We start from the raw sequence: 19,120 nt of genomic DNA on the forward strand, positions 1-19,120 counted from the left end.
CTCGTGAGTCACTGAATAAAGCCAATTAAATCCTCAAATTTACTCAGTTGAACTTTTGGGGTTTGTTTTTTTTTTAAACACCATCTATGCCTCCTGCAGATAACTAAAAATGCTGAATAAAATACCTGTATATATATGCATATATTTCTTAAAACTTTTTTTAATTAAAAAAAAACCTGAATTTTTAAAATTTTCTTAAAAGTGTTGACAAGTTAGCAAGCAAATAAGGAACAGCCAGACCAAAATCTGAGTGGAGGAAGAAACCCAGAGAGACAAGTAAACATTGAAGCCTTTGTCCTGAGGGCATCTACAGAACCAGGTATTCCTTCAAAGCTTCCACAAGCACAGGAGCACAGGTCAGAGCCCACACAAGGTGGGGAGTCTGTGGAGGTCCTAACCCCAGTGAAGCTAGGATTTCAAAGGATACTCTCTTTGCACGAGAGTGAACCAGAAATAAACCTGATCTACCTCCTCACCCACAAGAGGTACCTGCAAAAAAAAAAAGCAAGTGTCTTAACCCGAGCAGTTGGAGAAACAAAAAAACAAAACAAAGAAACAAAAGACCCCACCCCCAGTTGTCATCACAAAACAGCCCTCACAGGTTTGCGGTCCAAATTCCCACTACACGGGTCATCAGAAAACACTTAGTGCTCTATACCGCTGGTGGGAAGTACACCACATTAGTACAACCACATTGGCAAAGAGTTTCCTGTAACCCAGAGGGGTCAGATGTGCCATCAATTGCACTCCTAGTATATCCCCTGGAGAAACTCGTACTCATGGATACCAGGAGCCATGGAAAAGAATGTTCACAGCAGCGTTGTTCCTAAGGGCAAAAACATGAAAGTAGACCAAAGGATTCTTGGCAGTGGAAAGGATCAATGTGCTGTAGCACATTCATACAGTGGAAAGTTACAGAATAGTGAAAATGAAGGGAGTTATGTGCATCCACATGGACACATCCCAAACATGCTAAGTGAGTCAGAGGGCTACAGTATGACTCCATGTCTAGGATGTTCTAAAACAGGCAAAACTAAACAATAAGTTATTTAGAGACTGGTCACAGGTGGTAACACTATTGAGAAAATCACGAGATGGGGCACCTGGGTGGCTCAATCTGTTAAGGTGACTCTTGATCACGGCTCAGGCCATGATCTCAGGGTCATGAGATCGAGTGCCGTGTTGGGGCTCTGCACTCAGCAGGGAGTCTGCTTGAGATTCTCCTTCTCTAAGTAAATCAATCTGGAAGGAAGGAAGGAAAAAAGGAGGGAAGGAGGGAGGCAGGGAGGGTGGGAAGGGAGGAGGGAAGGAGAAAGAAAAAGAAAAAGAAAAAGAAAATCAAGGGGCGCCTGGGTGGCTCAGTCGTTAAGCGTCTGCCTTCGGCTCAGGTCATGATCCCAGGGTCCTGGGATCGAGCCCCACATCGGGCTCTCTGCTCTGCGGGAAGCCTGCTTCTTCCTCTCCCACTCCCCCTGCTTGTGCTCCTGCTCTCGCTGTGTCTCTCTCTGTCAAATAAATAAATAAAATCTTTTAAAAAAAAAGAAAAAGAAAAAGAAAATCAAGAGAATGATTATTACAAAAGAATAGCTGTGGGGGTAAGGCCCTTCAATTGGGGGGGGGGGCTTGTATGGCATAGTCTTTTTATTCCTTAACCTAGGGGATAGAAACATAGATGTTCATTATTTTGTTTTAATGTATGTGTGTGTATATGTTTTAAATACCTCTTCTGTGTGATATATTTTGTAGTAAACATATGGCCAAAAAAAGAAAGAAAGAAAGAAACTATGGAATGTTACACAGCTTTTAAAGAGTGAAACGGACATCTGTACTGATATGGGAAGATCTCTAAGACACACTGACAAGTCAAAATGGCATGGAGCAGAGAGAGTGTAGGAGGAAAAAAGAATAGAAATAGATTTATGTTTTATTTTTTTTTTTTTAAGATTTTATTTATTTAGGGGCGCCTGGGTGGCTCAGTTGTTAGGCATCTGCCTTCGGCTCAGGTCATGATCCCAGGGTCCTGGGATCGAGCCCCACGTCAGGCTCCCTGCTCGGCGGGGAGCCTGCTTCTCCCTCTGTCTGCTGCTCCCCCTGCTTGTGTTCTTGCTATCTCTCTGTCAAATAAATAAAATCTTTAAAAAAAAAAAGATTTTATTTATTTATTTGAGAGAGAGATAGAGAGCATGAGCTGGGAGGAAGGGCAGAGGCAGAGGGAGAAGCAGACTCCCCGCTGAGCAGGGAGCCCCACACGGGGCTCGATCCCAGGACCCCGAGATCACGACCTGAACCGAAGGCAGACACTTAACCAACTGAGCCACCCAGGCGCCCCAGAAATAGATTTATATTTTAAATGGACCCATCATTTCTAAAAGGATAGACAAGATACTTTAACTGAGGTGGCCTCTAGGAAGCGGAACTAGGTTACAAGGGAAAAAGAATAAAACAAGGCTTTCATATATAAATGTTGTGTCAGGTGCCAAGTATTACTTAGCTAAAATACTTGTTTTTTGTTTTTTTTTTTTTAAGTTAAACCCTAACTCTCTGGTTTACCACTTGGTGAACTGGTTGTAGACTGTCAGGTCCGTGTGTAGTACCTCTGAGACCACTGCCCGGGTCACAGCTGGGCGTCCTTTGACTCCTTCGTGGCTGTTCCACCAGACCTCAGTTTCCAGGGTGGAAGGCACTCCACCATTCCAGAGATTTCACTGCACGGGTACACCAGCCCATCCAAGCCCAGAATCCTACAAGGACCCTATGATATGGTAATATAATAAACAGGAATTTGGTCTTTATTCCAGGTTTCCCGGGGCACAAGAGATTCTAAAACCCTTGGAATGTCCTGAGTGAGAGGGGAGTCTTTTCTTATTCACAACAAGCCCTTTTCAACCACACCAGAGTCTATGCTAATGAGATGACTCTTGGTGGGCACCTCGACAGAATGCAGGAGGGGGCCGGTTGCCAGAGGAACCAGTGGTGCGATCAGAGGGTGGGAACGTTCAGCCCCCCCCCCCCCCCCCCCCCCCCCCCCCCCCGGGCCTCAGGAAGGGGAGAGAGGCTAGAGAAGGAGTTAGTCACCAGTGGCAAATCATGTCTATGTAATGAAACCTCCATAAACACCCTAAACAACAGAGTTCAGAGACCTTCTTGTTGGTGAATGCCTGTGTGTGCTGGAAGGGAGGCATCCCCACAACTCCACCGGGACAGAAGTTCCTGTGCTCAGAATCCTTCTGGACTTCACCCAAAGTACCCCTTCATCTGGCTGTTCATTTGCACCCTTTATAATCGATCAGTAAACATAAGTAAAGTGAAGTGCCTCCCCGAGTTCTGTGAGCCATTATAGCAAATTAGCAAACGCGAGGAGGTGGTCGTGGAAACCCCCTATTTACAGCCAGTCGACAGACGTACAGACAGCAACCTGGCACTTGGGACTGGCATCTGAATGGGAGACAGTCTTGTGCAACTGAGCCCTTAACCCATGGGGTCTGCACTAACTCCAGGTAGTTAGTGTCAGAACCAAATTAAACTGTAGGACACCCAGTTGGTATCAGAGAGTCAGAAATTTGGTTTGTGTTAGGAAAAATATCACACATTTAGTGTCTAAAGTGTTGTGGGTGAAAAACACCATGAGAGATCTTTGGATGCGAACCCATCAATGACTGGACCCTTGGGCTTACTCTGCTTGGCTTGCTGATCTGGGACAAAAATCTCAAAGAGACAGTGGCTGAAATGTCTTCCTGAGACTATAATTCTGCTAGGAATGGCTATACTTGCCCTCTGCCCTTGTTCTGCCTCCTGGGGAATAAAACCTCTTTAAAGCTGCGTTCTCTCCAGTGGGAGAAGTGAGCTAGGAGGGGCAAGAAAACAGACTCCAAGTTGTAAAAACAAGAGAGAAAGGCCAGCTACAGGACTAGACGCAGATCTTTGCTTAGAAGGTAAAGCATACCATAAGGTAAAGCATACCATCCCCTCACTCACGACCAGTCTCAATGTACTCACCACCCCTCTCCTCCGCAGGAGCCCCACCTGTCTGTCCTACTCACCAAATGCCATTCCAAAGTCCCAGCACGTGAAACATGAAAACAAAGTAGTTGGAAGAAAAACAGAAGCCAGAGTTATAAATGCATATGCAGGGTGTGCTAGGAGGCTCCCCCTCTCCAAAATGCCTCCCTCACCATGCACCTAAAAAATGCAAAGAATAAAACCTCTCGAATTTAACCTCTACAAATCCGTTGTTTTGCTTAGAGTTAAGTCCCAGTGCTGGCAGGCAGTTTCAGCTTCCACCTTCCCTACCTTGGAAGGAAAGGGAAAGCTCCAAGTACCTGGAAGCCGTTTCTCTCCCCAGTAGCCCTGCCGGCCCACCTAACCAAGCAGGAAGGGGCTCTGACAGGCTCACCATGCAGACGGCATGCTGGTCTCTCACCTGGACCCTGTCAGCAGCTCCTGCCCTAAAATCGGGAGAAAAGGGAAGGCCCTCGATTCAAGAAGTAGGAGGACTCAGCTTGATTTCTCTCTGGATTCCAGGTGCGTTCTCAGGACTAGCTGCTCTGGTCTCAAGCAAACTCAATTTTCTCAGGAAATTGTGAGTTGTGCTGAACAGCCCAGTCCAAAAAGGGCATTCCATTCCAATTCCCTTGTCTATGCCTGTCTAATTCGTCTCTTCAGCTCGATGAATGTGGTTGCTTTTCCAGCTCTGCATCTCAAGATGGAGGCAGAGTTGAAAATTCGAGCTGAGTCCTTTCTGCACTCCACCATGGCAACCTTTCTCCTGTAGCCGTCTGTATTTGCTCCTTCCTGCCCATCACCACCCTGTCTGAGTTACAACGACCTCTCAGAGCTGGTCTCCCACCCTGACGACCTGCCTCTCCCCATTCCAGGCCAGCCAGCATGCTACTTCCCGAAGAGTTTTTCAAAACCCCATTCACCCGTGGGTGGTTGCCCGCTCAAGCATCTCAGAGGTTTCTCATCATCTCAGATCCCAGCAGGCAGCTGGGCATTCACAGAATAAATCCCCCAACAGCAGCCATTCTTTCAACAGGGTTTCCTAAGCACAGGGTCCTGTGGGTTCAGCAGTGAACATAGCAGGCGCAAACCTCCACCCTCGCGGGGCTTCCACCATCTTCCTCCCACCAGCGAGGCTGGGGCATCACCCTTCCCGAAGCCCGCCTTTTCCCATCATCATGACTTTTGTCCGTGTGCCACCACTTGGATGCTGTCCTCTCCTCTCTGTAGAGGCAGCTTTTAGGCAAACAGGCTTAAGCGATAGAATGGAGAAAGGGCCCACAGTGACCTCCTGGCTGAATACAGACAGGCCCATCGGGCGACTCACCTCAAAATACCCATAGGCCCTAACTAACCAATGGGCTACTTACAGCCACAGTTTGGCACAGTTACTAAAAAAGGGAGAATTCTGTGCGTCCCATACCTCACCTCCCCCCTTTAAAAACAGCCCCACTCACTGCCTCGTTGCAGTCTCTGCTTTGCTGTCCTGTCCTCCACTCCCTTGCTGTATTCAATACACTTCTATCTCCTTTGTTCTGCCTCGGGTGAATCCTTTCACTGCCCAAACCCCGGCTTCCACCCCACATTTGGGGGCCCTCATCTGATAAGGAGAGACACCCCACTTAGACACCACACTCTCTGCCAGCCCAAACAGGGCCCCCCTGTCGCACAGCCAGCTCTCCCAAGAAGTCCTTCCTGAGTAGCCACCCACCTGACACCATCCCTTCAACTTGCAGGCCCTCGGGGTCCTGTGCTCTACTCCTCGCTGTGTTCCCCTGTGGCTGTCCTCCCCCAGTACCACCAACACAGCCACCATCGTGATGTGTCCGCTGGCTGCCACGTCACATAACGTGATCTCGTTTAATTCCCCCAACAGCCCTGTGAGGAAGGTCTTATTGTCCCTATTTTATAGATGAGGAAACCAAGGCTCAAAGGGGCTCAGGAACTTGCTAGAAGTGACAGGGCTGATAAAGGGCCAAAGCCCAACTCCACCCTGACTGCCTGACTCCAGAGCTCTGCTCTTAGCCACGTCTCGTCATTTTTGCATTGAGCATCTATCTCCCCTGGCATAGAAACAGCCCTCGGTGAGCGCCAATTACGGCAGCTCCTCATTCACAAGCACTCCTTGAGCAAGCATGTATTTTGCGCCAGCACATGCCTGCCTTCTCTCCCCAACCATGGGATACATGACCAAGGGCAAGGGCCACACCGTCAGACCCTCCCTCTGGCAGCCCCACGGCGTCCGGCAAAGAGCAATGCCTGCCACAGTAAACGTCTGAGGAAAGAACAATTTCTTGGAATACTGCACAGTAATAACTTGTGCCCTTCTTAAACCATTCAATTGTGAAATGCAGCATTAGGTCATGGGGAATTTGTTCTGCCAAATATTCAAACTGCCATTTAAGACTATTGGGGGTAAAAAGGGAGGGAAAGATGGCTTGGGTCAGTAAAAACAAACAGCGGCTTTGCAACCGGCTGGAATGGAACAGTCAAAAGCCTGCAAGGCGGAGCCAAACCTTCAGGTCTTACAGAAGTGACCCTGGCTTCAGCCTCGGGCAACACAGCAGGGAGGAGACCCTGTCCTGAGTGGAGGCTCCCAGTTGGCCTGGAAGTCCAAGTGACCACAAACAGCTCTAATGGAAGAAGCTGCAAACCCCCATCAAGAAATGAACTCAAGTAAGAAAGACTGAGTTTCAGAGTGATCTCTTCAGCCCTGCGCACAGTGATACGGCCACATCCCATTCTAATCCTGTGTGTGACAGCAGGAAGGACTCCAGGCCAGGAATCAAGGTGCTGCTTTCAAAAGCTTCCTGGCGGAGCTGGTTGAGTCACTGAACCCCTCTAACCTCTGCTGTCATCCATAAACAGCGAAACCATGACCTTGACCAGTGCCAGTAAGAACTGTCTGACGAAATGATAAAACTGGAAAGTGCTATACGCATATGAGGAGTGTTACCAACAAGAGAAGCAACAGAACATCAGTAGGTGGCTCAACAGTGTCCTGGGAAGTGCTGGTTGGGATTAGACTCCAGTATTTGTTGACACGCTGATGGCTTACGGGCAGGGGAGAGGCTGCCACTATTAGGTTATAGCCGCTGTTCTATTTTTCTTGAGGCAAAACTTTTTTTTTCCTGTTTTGTAATTCCATTCTGCTATTTCCCAAGCAGTCAGTAAAATTTTGTGAAACGTCCAGTAATACTTTTAAAAGCTGTACTTTGAGAAGTTATTAAACTGGTTGGTCTGCATCTTTCAGGCAAAATGGTATGAGGAGAGAGACAATAACCCTGAGACAGGGAGAACCAGGTGACGTGCACAAGAGTAGATAGACAGCTGGCCAAAGAAGGAAGCAACCCAGACAGATTTCATTCACTTAAATATTTGGGGGGCCTATTACGTTCTCAGCTTGGTAGAACATAGAATAAGCATTTCTTAGGCATTTCTAGAAATACTTGCGGAGGGGAACTTGGTAAAAGACAGACTTCCTGCAGATCAAGTGTGAAAAGACCTCAATTGTTATTTAGGGACTAAACAGACATGTTGTCCCTGAGGACTGAAGAGATCTGAGCTATCTCAGACTCAAAGGTCAAATACACTGAAAGTTTGCCTCATTCGGCATCTGTGTTCATCCCACTGCCTCTGGCCTCTGTGGTTTGCAGGGAGAAATGAGCTCTTAATCTTATCAAAGATCCCTTGTTTGTGATGAGTTGCTTAAAAGCTGCTTTCAAGAATCTTTACGTGATGCCTAGGTGTGGTTCTCTTTGAGTTTTCCTACTTGGAGTTCGTGGAGATTCCTGGGCACGTAAACTATTGTTTTTCATCAAATTTAGGAAGTTTTTGGCCATTATTTCTTCAAATATTCAAATATTCATTCTGCTCCTTTCTCTCCATCCTCTCCTGCTAGGACTCCCATATGCACACACTTTACAAGAAAGCCACGGGGGGGGGGGGGGGCGGCGCTGGCTGCTTAGTGGGTACAGAAATGGACTCCTGATCTTGAGGTTGTAAGTTCAAGCCCCACATTAGGCCTAGAGCTTACGTTAAAAAAAAGAGAGAGAGAAAAAGGAAGAAAAGAAAAGCCACAAGCTCAAAGTGGAGTCATCACTTGCCCCCAGGATGGGCAAACCAAGACTTAATTGCAGTTTCAACCTCTCTAGAAGTGGAATCTTAAACCAATCAATCTGGAATCTTCTGGTCAGCACAAAAGAAGTAATCTGTCCCGTGGGCCTTTCCATTCCCCAGAGAAAGATAAGGTAATCCATCTAAAAAGACCCTCTGCTGCACCCTCTGAGGAAAGGTGACTGGTCTGGAACAATCTCTTCTTTTCTTCTGCTAATAACTCCTTGCCTCACCCTCCCTCCTTTAAATACCTGGTAGCACTCCCCAGAGCTCTCCTCTACTTGCTAGACGGGATGCTGCCAGATTCAAGAATCATTTAATAAAGCCAATTAGATCTTCAAATTTACTGTTGAACTTTTTTTGTGTAATAATATTGATAGGTTTGATGGTGTTCTGCAGGCATCTGAGGCCTGTTCATTTTCCTTCATTCTTGCTCCCTTCTGTTCCTCCAACTGGATAATCTCAATTGACCCATCTTCAAGTCCATGGATTCTTTCTTCTGCCTGCTTTATTCTGCTATTAAGCCCCTGTAGTGACTTTTTTCATTTCAGCTATTGTATTTTCAGCTCCCGAATTTCTTTTTGGTTCTTTTTTTATAATTTCTATCATCTCTATTCGGCGAGGCACTGTTCTCATAGTTTAGCTCTTTAGACATGTTTTAACACAGCTGATTTAAAGTCTTTATAAAAGTCCAACATCTGAGCTTCCTTAGGGATAGTTTCCACCGGCAGCTTTTCCTATGTTATGTGCCATTCTTTCTCGTTTCTTTGCATGACTCATAATTTCTGTTGAAAATAAGATTCAGCCATTTCTCTTGAGTAAATGCTCCTTGGATTGCTGCAAGCCATTAATTTCCAGAGTTCTGAAAAAGATGATTTTGACAATTTTTGCCAGTTTTTTCATTTCTTTAGGGAGAAGCATCTTTTAAGAAGTCTTTATTCCACTATTCCCCAGGAATCTATAACTTGTATGGCATTTAGAAAGAGGTTTTGATCCCCCCAAACAATCTGCTGGAGAACAGGAGTAAAAGAGAGGAATTATTTTGTTGTTGTTGTTAATATCTTATTTATTTGTCAGAGAGAGAGAAAGAGAGAGTGCACAAGCAGGCAGAGGGAGAAGCAGGCTCCCCGCTGAACAAGGAGCCCAATGCGGGACTTGATCCCAGGACCCTGGGATCATGACCTGAGCTGAAGGCAGACGCTTAACCAACTGAGCCACCCAGGCATCCAAATGAGAGGAATTCTGATAGTTAAAATTCTGTCCCTGATCTTAAGTCCCACATCGTATTATAAATTGCACCCTTCTCTATTTTTTTTTAAAGCTGATTATTCAAAATTAAAAGACACAGCAAAACAAAAAAATTTTAAACACATAATTTTATAATTCTAGCAACTAGGAAAAAAATTTTGGTATAGCATTCCAAAATAACCAAAAAGGAGATGCTACACATTGTTTTATAATATACCTTTCTCATCTTGTTCTAGGGTAACAAATTTAGAGCAACCATTTGATTGGGGTACAAGGGCTATTTTTAAAGCTGCATTGTAGGACACTGAACAGACTGCACGTGTAGCAATACTTTTTTGAGGTACATTTTGGTGGTTTCCCATTTTCTTTTTTTTTTCCTTTTTTAAGATTTATTTTTAAGTAATCTCTACACCCAATGTGGGGCTCAAACTCACAACCTTGAGATCAAGAGTCATACGTTCCACCAACTGAGCCAGCCAGGTGCCCCGGTTTCCCATTTTCTGCTATAAGAGTGCTGATCTGAGCAGCCCAGTTTGTGTGCTTGCCCCGTTATACCTTAGGTTACATTTCTAGAACTGACACTGTTGTGTCGTATGCTCTATTTATTTATTTACTTTAAGTTTTAGGTGTGATCTTCTCTATATCGCCTGCCATTTAATGCCCTGCCCTGTGGTGGAGCACATCTTCCTCTCTCTCTGAACAGAGATTCTGTTAACTCAGTGATGTCACTGCCATCATCAATATACTCCCACATGCTCTTTATTATCACACAGTGCTGCTTCACCACCTGAGGGGGAAACTCAGAGCCAAAGCTAAATAGAGACTGTATTTCAAACTGCAGAGCAGGAATCTAAGCAGTCCCCCACTCAAATTTCCTTTCCTTGGAACTCCACGGACGTTCACTCTTACATACATGGGGTGACATCAGCATCAGCCATCATGGGAGAGGTCAGGCTGCATTAATAATTTTCAACCAGGTTTCCTGAGGCCACACATAGTGACCAGGATGGGAATACAAGTCCAAATCCATTTATCATCTAACATCAAATCTATAAAAATAATTTGATGGTAATGGGCCTCCAAAGAGATTGGTAGCTCTCTACTGCAAGGTCAGGGAGAAGCCAGGGTTCTCACCATTTCTAGGAAGGTGAATTGAAGAAAGCAAAAGGCAGGCATGGGTTCTTGGTGCCAGGATTTCTTGGTAACCAAGCATGACCAGAAACCACCAGTACTCTGAAGTACCACCAGACTCCCTTTCTCTTCATTTGAGAAGATGTAAGAAATGGGGGAGGGGAGGGTGTGGAATGCCAGACCTAGACTCAGAAGACTAGGACTCAAATTCCAAAACTGCTGGGTCACTGGCCTGATTTTACAGCTTGTCCTTGGTAAGACAAAGCCTTGGAAGATACACAGAATTTCAATTCCACCTAGTTCGTACTTTAATTCCACCTATTTTGTGGCCATAGTGCATGAGAAATGAAGCCTTAAATAGGTTAATTGAATCTAGTGATCCAGTCACACGGTATGGCAGCCTGGGTGGAAAAGTGCAGAGTTCCATGGGAAGAGGATTAGGCAATGTGATGTTTCAATCTGGGGCTTATGGGCTGTGAGCCTATCCCCATTTGGGGGCAAAACAGTGATGAATCAGGACTCTGCCTAGCAGCTGGACTCAAAGGAAAAGACCTAGTTTCATCCTGGCCAGGAATCTCTTGAATTATAAAGAAATGTCATCTAGTGGAGAAAGAAACTCCTGAAGTTGCTTAGGAAAATAATTTACTACAGTTTAAATCATAGCATTATTTCTTTGTTAGGTAAGATTCTTTAATTCCAGGAAGTTAAAGCATTAAGAATAAATATGCCCAAGAAAATAAAAACTATAGTATTTATAATTTTGAGTTAAGAAATCTGTGTGTATCTGTTATTTTACGTACTTCAAGGGAGTTCAGTCTGTTCAGAATAACAAGTCAGTCTCAAGATTCCAATTAAAATATGTAACTGAGTTTGGTTTTTAAGTAAGAATTTTATTAAGTTTAAAATCAGTACGGCAGATGACAAATAAGCTCAAAGATGCTCAACATCATTAGTAACCAAGGAAATTCACATTGAAACCACAAGACACAATGGGGCGCCTGGGTGGCTCAGTCTTGAGTCTGCCTTGGGCTCAGGTCATGATCCCAGAGTCCTGGGATCAAGCCCCGGCATCGGGCTCCCTGCTCGGCGGGAAGCCTGCTTCTCCCTCTCCCACTCCCCCTACTTGTGTTCCCTCTCTCGCTGTGTCTCTCTCTGTCAAATAAATAAATAAAGTCTTTAAAACAAACAAACAAACAAAAAAAGAAACCACAAGACACCAACACACATCTTTTAGAATGGCTAAAAAAGACTGAAGACTGACCATATCCAGTGTCGGTGAGGATGTGGAGACTACAGCTCTCGTAGGCTGCTGGTGGGAATGTAAGATGGTACAGCCACTTTGGAAGAAGGTTGGGCAAGTTCAAGTTACATATACACCTATCATATGCTCTAGCCACTCCACTCCTACACGTTTGCCCAAGAGAAAAGGAAATATATGTCCACATAAAGACTTGTACACAAACATTCACAGCAGCTTTATTTGGAACCACCAAAAACTGGAAATAACTGAAACGACTAACAACATGTGAATTAAATAAACTGTGGAGTACCCACATAATGGAATACTACCCTGAAGCAAAAGGGAAAGAACTACTGATGGATGCAACAACATGGACAGATCTCAAAATAATTATGCTGAGTGAAAGAAGCCAAACAAAAAAGGATACATACTCTATGATTCCACTTACGTAAAATTCCAAAAAATGCAAACTAATCTACAGTAACAGAAAGCAATTCAGTGGCTACCTGGGGATGGGGGAAGCAGAGAGGAATGGGAGAGAGGGACTACCAAGGGGCATGAGGACACTTTCAGAGGCAATGATGTGTTCACTATGTTAACTGTGGTTAAGGTCTCACAAGAGGATACATATGTGGAAATTTATACATTTACACTAAAGATACGCAATTTATTATGTTAGAAATACCTCAATAAAGTGAGTAGAATAGCTTTAAAATGGTAAAACATAAAACAGTATAAGAATGTTTAAGAAAATTTAACAGTCAGCTTAATTTATTAGATTTACAGGAATCATTTAAGCATTAGGGATGTTTGTTAAGCAGACAATTGGAAGCGTTAAAATAATTAAAGCAAGTTGAACGTAATTTACAAATTCAATTTAAAATTTTCAAATGAGTTAAGTTTGCAAATGGAATCAAGTATTAATCAAAAGGGGGGCGCCTGGGTGGCTCAGTTGGTTAAGCGACTGCCTTCGGCTCAGGTCATGATCCTGGAGTCCTGGGATCGAGTCCCACATCGGGCTCCCTGCTCAGCAGGGAGTCTGCTTCTCTCTCTGACCCTGCTCCCTCTCGTGCTCTCTCTCATTCTCTCTCTCTCAAATAAATAAAAAAAATAAAATAAAAAAATTAAAAATTAAAAATTAAAAATTAAAAAGTATTAATCAAAAGGTCCCTTTAAACTGATTTGTTAAAATTTTCTAGAATCATAAATAGAACAGAAAGATCTATAGGCTTTACTTAAAAGTGAAATTTAAAAGACTAGAGACACCTGGCTGGTTCAGTCGGTTAAGCATCTGACTCTTGATTTCTGCTCAGGTCTTGATGTCGGGGTTGTAAGATCGAGCCCCACGCCAGCTCATGCTGGGCATGGAGCCTGCTTAAAATTCTCTCTCTCCCTCTCCCTCTTCCCCTCTCTACCCTCTCCCTCTCTATAAATAAATGAATAAAAATAAAAATGAAAGACTAGCCTTTGGGGCACCTGGCTGGCTAGAAGAGGTCATGACAGTTGATTTCAGAGTTATGGGTTCAAGCCCCACATTGGGTGTGGAGATTAAATAAACTACAAAAAAATAAATAAATAAAAAATAAAATAAATAACAAAAAGACTAGCCCTTAAAGGAAGAAATTGATTTTTGAGCTTGTGACTTTAACAAATTGAAAATCAATTTTTTTTTCAACCAAAGTAACTTCCAAATTATCTTTGTGTTACACAAAAGCCCAGGGGGAGGGGAGGGGAGGGGTGCGCCATCCCCACCCAGACATTCCAGTCACCTGAAACTCAAGAGGTCACTTAATCTCTCCGAACTTCAGTTTCCTCATCCTTAAGAGAGAAATCCGGAATAAACAAAACATTTCTTTTTTTTTTTTAAGATTTTATTTATTTATTTGAGAGAGAATGAGATAGAGAGAGAGAGCATGAGAGGGGGGAGGGTCAGAGGGAGAAGCAGACTCCCTGCCGAGCAGGGAGCCTGATGCGGGACTCGATCCTGGGACTCCAGGATCATGACCTGAGCCGAAGGCAGTCGCTTAACCAACTGAGCCACCCAGGCGCCCCAAAACATTTCTTATTAATGATTTCATATTAATAAATTTCATGCTGATAAACAGCACATTAGTAAAAGCACTCGGAGAAGCATACAGTGATGTACAAATACAACAGATTAGCAGCATGATATCACTCCCGGGTAAATGCAGCCCTTCCCAGATGCCTGGCTGACCAGTGACAGACATGCGAAAGGTACCACACAGATCCTCGGAGACTAAGCATGACTCAGCACAGACAGATCACGGAATTTTCCTTAAGGCCTCAGCCAGGGATGGTTGTCTGTGGGGAGGGGAGCTGCCACATGTGGAGTCTGGCCCCATTCCACACACAGCTGGTGGAAATGTACTTAGAGCACCCTTGGCTATCCGCCCCCCACCCCTTCTCTGGCCTGCTGGCACATCAGGATAAGGAGCTACGGGACAGCGGCAATGAGGGGGTGCTGGGATGACCTCAGTTACACCTTCTGGCATACTACTTAAAACAACAACAACAACACAAAGCATCCCCCTCCCTCCAGGATCACCAAGGAGATGGCAAAGGAGGAGGGCAGGGCGGCCACCTTCCATGGCAGTCTTAGTTCCAGTAACTAAGGAAAACTCTGAGGATTCAGCAGGGACTTAGGGATGAAGCGCCAGACAAGCCTTAACAAATTAGATAACATGGTAAAAGGCAGCCCTTCTTGGCAACTAATTTTCCCTTGATACTGATGGGTTTGGGCGAAGACATACAAGAAAAGAGGGTACTCTTAAAAAAGCAGGGGGAAGGTCAGAATCTTGGATTCTGCTAATCAGCCTTCTCTGGGCCCCAATTTCTCAGCTCCGTAAGATAGCTGGTTTGGAGCCTTCACCAACTCTCCCACCTCTCCGCACAGGGATGCAAGTAAGAGCAATAACATTCAACTCTACCAACCAAGAATAGGAAAATGAGAGCAAGCAGAGAGAACAGGGCAGTAGAACCTTTGTGGAGGGCAGAGTCCATCAAAAACCCATCTGCCTTTACTCCACCTGCTTTTCATTTGATGAGAATTTTTTTTTTTTTTAAGTAGGCTTCACGCCCAATGTGGGGCTTGAATTCACAACCCTGAGATCAAGAGTCACATGCTCTACCAACTGAGCCAGCCAGGTGCCCCACTCCACCTACTTTTCAAAGCAAACGCAATCCTAGATTGGAAAATGGCCACTGCTGGTCCAAGACCTAGGACTAGAGAGGACTGTGGGAACATCTCAGAAAGCAGAACAACTCCCGGGTCATGACGGGTCACCTGAGAAAAATCCCTACACAATGGGTGGAAGCCAAAGAAAAATCCCAACACAAAGGAATCTCCACTCTGAGCACAGAACATGAGCTCTGGGGAAGGCTATAAAATGAGGATAGCCAAGTGGCCTGCCTCTGGATGTGGGGAACAGCAACATTATCAGTGTCTGAAATACAGGGAGACGCTAGACAGACAGCGAGGATCGTGCCGGGCAGGACGTTTGTGTTGGACTAGCAGAGAGAGATAGGACTGGGTCATTAGGTGGACTGCAGCCCAGACGGCCTCGGCCATTAGGCTGAGGAGATGCACCCAGATCGGTGCACTGGGGAAAACCTGTGTGAGAAGCAGAGGGTTATATGGGACAGTGCTGCCTGAGCACTATGTGGGCAAAGAAGGTCCAACTTCACCCCTTTACCCCCTTATCACTGGGACTCCCAAAGTTGAGTGTCATTGTCTGGAAACACAGATCAAGGGTCTTTACAGCCAGCAGACAGAGCCACCTCCCATGTCCAGCTTCACACTTCCCCAAGTCCCCCACTGCCCAGCTGCCTGTTCTACCCATTGACTCAAGGGGTCTTCCCAGAGGCTGCCCAGCCCTAAACATGCTTCTTGTGGTCCTGAGAAGCCCCGCCACCCTCCCCTTGACCAGCTTCCCAAGCCACACCCTTCCAGAAGTCAGGCCTCCTGTCGAGGTTGCCGGCTACTTACTGGGGCCAGCAGAGAGCCAGATGTCACTTTCCTGTGTAAACCAAGGGAGATCAGGAACAGACAAGGACTGCTTATACTTTCTAAAACTCAGAGCTTGACCTTTCTTATTTATTGAACTTGATGATGGACATGCCAGGACTGCTTACACCTACACCTGCTCCTGAGGAAGACCCATGCGCATCCCACCAACCTGGAATCAGGCACAGACTTACCCTCAGTGTTCTGTCAGCTCTCAGAAGGCAGCTGCTATCTAAAGTAAGACAAAAAAGAAGTGTTATCCTCATTTCTCCAGGCATTCCCCAGAGAACCTAGGAGTGGCAAGAACATAGATTTAGAACCCAGAGAACTGTTCCTTTGCTTCCATCTTAGGGACTTGGGATGGCGGCGGGGGTGGGGGGTGGGGGGGAGCTGAGAGTACCCTGGCTCTTGTCCAACTGTCTGGGCCCCACCCCTTGCTGCTCAGACACCCATTCCCATAACCACTCAAAGCCTGTTTCCTCATCTGTGAAATGGGAATAATAACAGCATCCAGCTTGGAGCGTTCCCAGTGAGGTAAGACACGCAAAGCACTGGCACCAAGCCGGGTACAAAGGACACTCTCAGACATTAGCCAACGTGCTCAGTAAGAAGCATGAAAGTAAAACCCTTTTCTGGCACCCACTACACAAGAACAAGTTCTGGAAACTTTTACTGTTTTATCTGAAGTGTTTTCTCTTCCTGCCCACCTCCATTCAGCCCCAGGCCCAGTTTCTCCGCAGAGCTGTCTCTAATCCTTCAGGAGGTAGCTCCCCTTTGGATTCTCTGAGCCTGGTTCCTATTTCACTAAGTAACTTGACACTAATTAAGAACTGTCTTACGTGACCTGAGAGCTGGTATGTTTCCTATTTCCCTATTTCCTCAGATCTTCTCCTTTTTCTTTTTTAATTTAAAAATTTTATTTATTTATTTGACAGAGAGAGACACAGCAAGAGAGGGGACACCAAGCAGAGGGAGTGGGAGAGGGAGAAGCAGGCCTCCCTCTGAGCAGGGAGCCCGATGCGGGGCTCGATCCCAGGACCCTGGGATCATGACCTAAGCCGAAGGCAGACACCTAACAACTGAGCCACCCAGGCAGCCCCCTCAGATCTTTTCCTGCAGAGATAACACACACAGGAGAGCACACCTCTTGTTTAGGCCCATGGAAGCCCATCATTTTTTGGAGTTTTACAGACCACTTGGGTTTTTTTGTTTTTAAAGATTTTATTTATTTGAGAGAGAGCGAGCACGAGCCCAGGGAGGAGCAGAGGGAGGAGCAGCAGACTTCCCACTGAGTGTGGAGCCTGACAGGGGGCCAATCCCAGGACCCCGAGATCATGACTGGAGCTGAAGTCAGACGCTTAACCGGCTGAGCCACCCAGACGCCCCTTGACCACTTGTTTTTGAAAGGCCACACCTGTCAGTAAAGAGCAAAATGGAGACACAGGCCAGCAAGCCATCAAATGGACTGAATCCATGTTGTAAGAAGATCAGTTGCCTTGATAGATTACGTAAAGGCTAGAAATGAATGTTTGGGGCATTCAGTTCAATAAAATATTTATCGAGCACATACCTTGCATGAGGCAGCCATGCCGGGAGGCACAGGCTCTGTTCCCAAAAAGCCCAAGAGCAAGTTGTTGAGGGCTCCTAACAGGGAGTGAAAATGGGGTAATACATGAGAGGTAGCCAAGCAGGGACTACGAGCCTGGCAGCCTGGGACAGACATTAAATGAGGGCCTAGGAGTACCTTTGTTGTAGGATTGTTGTCATGACCAAGTGACGTAATACGTGTGGTGGGATTAGCAAGGCCCCCTGCCACCTTACAGTTACAGTAAGAGTGCAATAAAAGTTGACTTTTATTATTAATAACAATAAATCATTAGTTATCATTATTAATAGAGAGAGCCCACATCCAACTGAACAGACTTGGCAAGACTTAATAATGCAGGAAAGCCTGAGTCTTGAAGAATAATTTCACTTTGGTAGGACAAGGTAAGAGGAAAAGTCCTGCAGAAAACAAGGTCACCAAGGAACAAGACCGGGGGGGGGGGGGGGCGGGGCAGGACACTAAAAAGCAAGTCTGGGATGATGGCAAGCCGTCTCAGACATGGGCTAAGGCAGAAGATGGTACCTGTGATGTCAAATGGAAGAAAAAGCCCAAGAGATGGCCTCACATCTTTTCACTCAGTAGGTAAGAGGAAATGGTTCTTCTCTCCATCATTTCCCACTGTCCACTATGGTGCCCTACTCCTTTGGCAGCTCGACAACGTGTCCACAACTGAGACTAGAAGCAGCTAGGACAGAGACCAAGGGATGGTCAGTCAGGCCCAGGTGAGGTTTCAGAGTAAGCAGGCAAAATGGCCCACTTCTGCAAAGGAGGTCTCTGGTGAGAAACTAGCCCCCAAAAAGGCATACTCTCTGGATATGAGGACTCGGGGCCCATTCAGAAGAGGGTCAGTTGTTGCTGGGAGGTAGTCAACGAGAAGGCCCACCTTACTCCTCAAGGAAAATGTCTACTCAAGTGAGGCGTCCAGCTCATGCTGAAGAGTGCTAGTGACAGATCTGCATGGTTTGGGGCCTATCCAGGCCTTCCTCCCAGATTCACTGCCCTATGACAGTCACCCACGCAGCTCCCAAACAGGACTCCTTTCCTGGTTCCCCAATTTCTGCCCTTCCTTCCTCACTGGTTTCCAATTTGAGCCATTTCCAGTAATTCACCTGAAACATCTGCCAACAGCACTGACAGGTCACAGGGCAGAGGGACACAGAGAACTGCAACTTGGAACGACCTGGGTCTGAGGTCTACCCTGCCATGGTCCCAGGGCCTCTGTGAGCAATGCTGGGAGGACTGGCACCTGGTACAGGACCTGGGTTACTGGGTGCCGGAAGTCAAACAAGCAGAAAGCAAAGAGCAGGGCACAAAAAGGGCAGGTGGCCTGTGTTGGTACATGAAAGGCAGCAGGGGTCCAACTGGCTACAGCCACCAGGGCGAACCTCCCTGAAGGATGATCTTGGAAGTGAGAACTGGCACAGAGAAGGTCCATCAGGCTGGAGCAGGCTTTGGGAGAGAGAACAGGAAAGAAGGCACACAGGGGACTTTGGGACAAATTGTGGAAACTGGCTGGCAACCGAATTCAATTCAACAAACAGATATTGAGCAACTATGGTGAACAAAGCCCCTTCCAGCAGGGCAGGGCAGCCACTAAGAAACACAGGATGTTTGCTCACAAGCTGCTCACTAGAACACAAACAGACACGACCTGTAGCTCAGGCCTGCTGCTGGGTCCCTGGAGCCCAACCAAGCCCCATGGCACCTGCGGAACCCAATCCCACTTCTGACTTTTGTGCACCTTAGCACCTGCCCT

The 19,120-nt window shown here is 46.1% G+C and overlaps 1 protein-coding gene across 3 annotated transcripts in view; it reads right to left on the minus strand.

The window, feature by feature from the left end:
- The window catches only part of PC (pyruvate carboxylase), a 98,705-nt gene that overhangs the window by 77,480 nt on the left and 2,105 nt on the right, over window positions 1–19,120 (minus strand). For 2 of the 3 annotated variants that reach the window (XM_032414477.1, XM_032414479.1), the window contains exon 2: window positions 15,953–15,990. The exons of the other annotated variant lie outside the window; for it this stretch is intronic. The gene's annotated coding sequence lies outside the window, so the exon portion shown is untranslated. The remainder of the gene's footprint in view (window positions 1–15,952; window positions 15,991–19,120) is intronic. 3 annotated transcript variants of the gene reach the window in all.

This window comes from Phoca vitulina, unplaced genomic scaffold (genome assembly GCF_004348235.1).
Source record: "Phoca vitulina isolate PV1807 unplaced genomic scaffold, GSC_HSeal_1.0 scaffold16, whole genome shotgun sequence".
Classification (NCBI taxonomy): domain Eukaryota; kingdom Metazoa; phylum Chordata; class Mammalia; order Carnivora; family Phocidae; genus Phoca; species Phoca vitulina.